Here is a 5,864-nt window from a genome sequence, read left to right as displayed (position 1 = left end):
GTGCAATACTACTTATATTTATTTGATACCACCCATCTTAGTCCATATCTACATCTTACTCTATTCTATTCCATCTATAGCACACCTGAACATACATTTTTTTTTGTCTAACTTTGTTTATTTATATATGTATACATATGTGTATTTTATTCACAAATCTTTATTTTGTATTATGTGTGTGTTTTTGTCTCTGTGTACTGGAAGCTTCTGTCACCAAATCAAATTCATTGTATGTGCAAACATACTTGGCAATAAAGCTCTTTGTCTTTCTGATTTTAGCCAGATGTCTAACAGATATATAATGAAGACAGCAAAATACAGCAAAGTAGGAATCTCAAAAAAAGTATTACAGATTAAACTAAATTAGTAAATGCCATTAATATGCTGTCTTTTTTATTAATTTTTTCTTTCATATATAATGTTTTTGAATAGTGTGTTTATTGTTTGTGGGTTTAGAATGACTCCAGTCATCCAGCTGTCCTACACGACATCCTCAAAGCCGGGCCGAGCAGAAGCTCATGTTCATGTCATGTGAACTGCCTGATTAGGCTGGAAAGAAAAAGGAACAGAGACTGGAACAGAATCCGGCTCTCTGATAGTTTGACAGCAGGTAATGAGGCACTTAATGAAGTCCAGGGTAAATTTGCAACCACAACAAGAGGGAGATGCAAGGTGTGCGGTGTTAGGCCCATGACAGCCTTTAATCAAATGGGAAAAGCAGGCTGAAAATGATATCCCGGGTCTGCAGGGATTTTGACGGCAATCACATTTAGCAGGTGCTTCTCTGAACCTGTTGGCATGGCAACCACAGCATAGTTTCTTCCCCAACAGTGCATTTACGGCATCTCCAAAATGATCCTCATACAAGAAAATATGTTTGCTTTATTTCTGTTCATCAGGAGGCCTTCCACTGCCACCCACACATCTGCAGAAGTTGACTCTGCCTTCTTTAGGTTGTGTGTTTACCATTGGCATGTTTTCAAGTTCCCTTTCAAGGGAACTTCGAACTGCGTCCTCTAGGGGTCGCTATCGGGAAACCTAGAGGACGCAGTGTCTCGTTCCTTACTCAGGGAACCATGGTTACATACGTAACCTGATACGTTCCCTTTCAAGGGAACTTCGAACTGCGTACTCTAGGTTTCCCCATAGCGACCCCTAGAGGACGCAGTGTCTCGTTCCCTACTCAGGGAACCATGGTTACATAAGTAACCTGAGACGATTTCCTCAATCAGCAACATGATGCTATTCCTTCTCATCATAAACAATTTGTGTTTTTCAGATCCCAGTGGAATAGTGTGATAAACGATACTAATTATTAGTTCAGAGATAGTGGACATTCCTGCAAATGTTTTCAAAATAAGCGAATGTGTAGCATGTGTAATATTTTCTACTTTCAATATTGAGAAAGAAGTCTCTTATGCACACCGAGGCTGCATTTATTTGATAAAAACCACAGTGATGCTGTGGAATATTATTATAATTTAAAATAACTCTTTTCTGTATTAACATGTTTTAAACTGTAATTTATTCATGTGATGCAAAGCTGAATTTTCAGCATTATTACTCCAGTCTTCAGTGTCATGATTCTTCAGAAATCATTCTAATATGCTGATTTGCTGCTCAAAAAATATGCATTATTTTTATTGTCAATGCTGAAAACAGTTCTCCTTTCTGTTTTTTGTGGAAATCGCAATACATACTATTCAAATATTTTTGGGTAAGATATAATAATAAGAACCATTATTAATAATTGAACACAAGTAATAATTGATAATAATCGAGCTACAAATCTGCATATTAGAATGATTTCTGAAGGATCATGTGACACTGAAAACTGTTGTTCATTTCCCAAACACATAGATTGAGTCTGAGTTCCTAATTACTTCTCTTATAGCGTTCTTGATTACCTCCTCCTATCTTTCTGTGCTGCCACTAGTACGTGGAATCAAACATTACATAGCCATTAGATTTTGTTTTGTTTGATAGATGCTCAACACGAGCAAAGCATAAAAATGTGACAATCACTAAAGCATGCAAATATCTGAAATTATTCTATCTACCATGTGTTGTTGAACACAGCTAGGGGTATTTTAAAATACAGTTTAAGGGCTTTTTGTTTTAGATGTATTGCCATATTAAACAATAAATAAACACAGAAAATGATTATACAAAATTACTGTATATACTGCCTTGGTTTCTTCTTTTCCCATGCATATTTGCTAGTACATTTGCACAGAAATATAGATTTTATATGAACTCCCAAAATTGTGTATTTTTTTTTTACCTGAGATGTTTCAAGAAGGAATAGAGTTATTTAGTGTAGGACTGAGGTTCACTCTTCTGCTCGGTTAATTTATACTGCACAGTAATGGCTGAATGGGTTTTATATCACCAAATAAAATGAAAGAATGTAATTCATTGCTTGAATTAAATAAAACTATTATAAACCCAGAATAATGACAACACTTGACCTGAACTCCAGTTAATCCCTTAAACTGAATTATTATACACTGAAATTAAAATAAATGACCCAGTCTTGGCAGGATCTGGCCTAATTCATAATAAGACTAAATATGTGTTGTGAATGTTATTTACAAAGGTTTTGAAAATAAAATACAATAATTATTAATTTAATAACATAATATTATTATATATAAAATAATATAATATGTCAAATTAATTAATGACAATTATGATAAAATATATACTACTACTACTACTACTACTAATAATAATAAATATATATACAATTAATTTACTAATATTATTCCTTTTAATATATATATATATATATAGAGAGAGAGAGAGAGAGAGAGAATTATATATAAATATATATAATTCATTGCAATGCTTCTGACTATTTCATTCTATAGAAATCATACAGAATAAACTGTTCTGCAACATTAAATCCATTAACATTAACAAACATCCACACTGACATCCCTAAGCTGAAAGGTGTGCATATCATCTGTTGTACTGTAATAAATTTATTTGTTGATTAGCACCACCCGTTGTACAGGAGTCATGGTGTGAATAATGGTGTGAACCTTTTGTTTCTTATTGCATTTCCTTTTGCATATGGTGTGGACAGAACTCTCTTTGTCTGCAAACCAAGTGCAAATGCAAGTGATGCATATACAAACGTCCTTCACTCCAACTCTCCCTCTTGTCCATTTGAAGATGTTCATATAACTTACCAGCACCACAATTAAATTCCAGAGCGACCTGCTCACCACCCTGTTGTTGAATCGGATTAGGTCTCTCTCTGTCTCTGCCGAGCTCCTGCTGGCTTATCTGGGGCATGTTTGGAGGGCGCAGCAACAGGACAGGGACATGTGCCTGGAAATAAACGGAGTCTCGCGGTGATAGCCTCCCTGCTCACCCAGCCATGAAGGTTAATATGTCTTTTTCTTGCCTACAGTCAGCCTTGCTCCATGACTGTGAATAAGGATGGAGGACACCTGCCTAAGAGTGCAGACATATGAGTCTGTGTCTGCTGTCATGGATCAGCAGGTAGACAAATGATAGAGGTCATGGTGGGGGTCACGGTGTTATATGGAGCTTTATGGGCTCCAACTCGGTTAACTTAAGTTAGGACCTATTGTTGATGTTTCGGAAGTAAATAAAGTTACGTGAATCGTGACTATTCACAAGCTGTTTTATTTAGGGTATAGGCCAGGGGTTCTCAAAATCTACATTCAAAGGTCCAAATCTGAATTTTCATCAGTGTCAAAGGTCCGGACCGGAACAATTGGTTATTACAAAATTTGTTTTTAATAAACATACATAACATGCATAACAAATAAACATTAATTTATTGAAAAAATAAAGTGCAAAAGTGGCAAAACAATTAATTTAAGTGTCAGCAATAGAGGTCAACCGATAAGGGTTTTCTCTGGCCGATGTCGATATTTAGAAATCAGGGCAGCCGATGGCCGATATATGATGCTGATTTTTTTGGCCGATATGTTTGGCAGATTTATTTATTTTTTAATTTTTTCCTTTATCTCATAAAAGCGAGTTTGAATAAATGATTATTGCAGGGCACAAGATGGTAATAGTAGTAGTAGTAATAATAATAATAATTTAATTGATTATTATTATTATTAGTAGTAGTAGTATTATTATTAGTAGTAGTAGTAGTAGTAGTAGTCTAATTCATAGTAATAATACATGGCTCAAAGCACCTTCTCAAAACAGTTCTGAAGCATGCTTTTTGTTTATGTTTGCTGACAGACACCAGTGTTTCCCACAGACTTGCACATGCAAATTAATTCTCTGCCAGCGGGAGGCGCTGTTGGAGCGGAGATACAGCGGTTTCCCTGGTAACGGCTGTAATCAGATACAAAACGCTAGGAAAGATGAAATGAAAATGACAGCAAAGCTTTTCTGAAGACGGCCAGTTCTTTTCAATTGTACATTCATATAAAAACACCCGCGCTGCATTTTAATTTTGAAACGTGCAGTGCTCCGTTTATTCAATGAAGTAGTTTTGGAAAATCTGGGGTGCCGTCTGTCGAGAGCAGGGGTGCCGTGTAAAAAATATATTTTTTAATATTTTTAAATTGCTAAAATGTTCAAAAAAGCATTTATTATATAATATCCATTTCTGATGTCGCCAATAATTAGAGATGCACCGAAATTTCGGCTGCCGAAAATTAGTTCACCGCTCAGGTTTCACTTTCACGTGGTGTGACGCTCTGCGTGTTATCCTGCTCTATGCGTGTGTGCTCCACTCAGTTGCTCCACTCGGAACAGCAAAGTCCACTCAAACATTGAGCCGACAGGAAACATCTATGTAGTACAGTATTGTTTCTGTCTGCAATAGCCCTACTGTGTTACATGATGTGGTATATGGGCAACTCTGGTAACGCTGCCCTCTCATTCATTGATCTGCTAACCGCTATGTTATGCTCGCGTGTTCTGATAATAATAGCTTTCTAGGACTAAACATTATTTGGATAATTGGTAAAAAAAAAAGTTAAATATCTTATAACCCTACTGTTAGACCTACCTGAAAAACTAAAAAGCAATTTATTTAATTCGAAGGCTTGTCGTTATTTTTTATTTGTGCTATCATTATTAATTTCTTTATTTGTTCTTATTTTATTACTGACTTCTTGTCATTTTTTATTCAGTTCAAAGTTTGAAATCAAATATCGTGCTACTGCAACAAAATTACCCCACTGTAAAATCAAAAATACACTGAGTGAGCAAAAAGTTGAGAGATATCTATAATGGTAATTAAACAATGTTTACATATGAATAAAAGCCTACATTAAAATCTGTCATATAAATTGGTCTCTTCATTAGAAATTAGCCTACTGATTGCCACCATTGATGGACAAAATTTTTTAATAATATTAAAAATATCTGTATGACATTATATTCTGCAGTTCTTCCCAGTTGTACCGAATATCTATACTTTTCAAATTATCATATCGAAGTTAGAAGACGAGAAATTGAAATGACGTAAAAGAATATTCTGTGAATATTTCTCTAATATATTGAAGAATATTATGTAAAAAAAAAAATTTGTGTTATTGCAGGAGTGATTCTTCAGACAGAGGCACTTTTGCATAGTTCAAATGTTGAACAAAAAAAATGTAAGTTTCAGGATAATTAATGTCATGTGTACTAATGGGATTTTTAATATAATAAAATGTAGCCTATAGACCAATTACCGGTTTGTAAACATTCAGGATGCGCGCGCATCATGGTTGCAGAAAACCCGGGAGAGATAGCCTTTACAGCTAGAGAATTTCACGGATACGGTACAAAATAGTTAGGTTTAAAAAGATTATAAATTATATTGATTAGATGTCATTTTCAAAATGTTCTCCGCATATTACAAGAGCTTGTCA

This window comes from Sinocyclocheilus anshuiensis, unplaced genomic scaffold (genome assembly GCF_001515605.1).
Source record: "Sinocyclocheilus anshuiensis isolate Anshui unplaced genomic scaffold, SAMN03320099.WGS_v1.1 scaffold40, whole genome shotgun sequence".
Lineage (NCBI taxonomy): Eukaryota > Metazoa > Chordata > Actinopteri > Cypriniformes > Cyprinidae > Sinocyclocheilus > Sinocyclocheilus anshuiensis.
The sequence above is the reverse complement of the archived record's forward strand: the minus strand, read 5'-3'. Positions refer to the sequence as shown.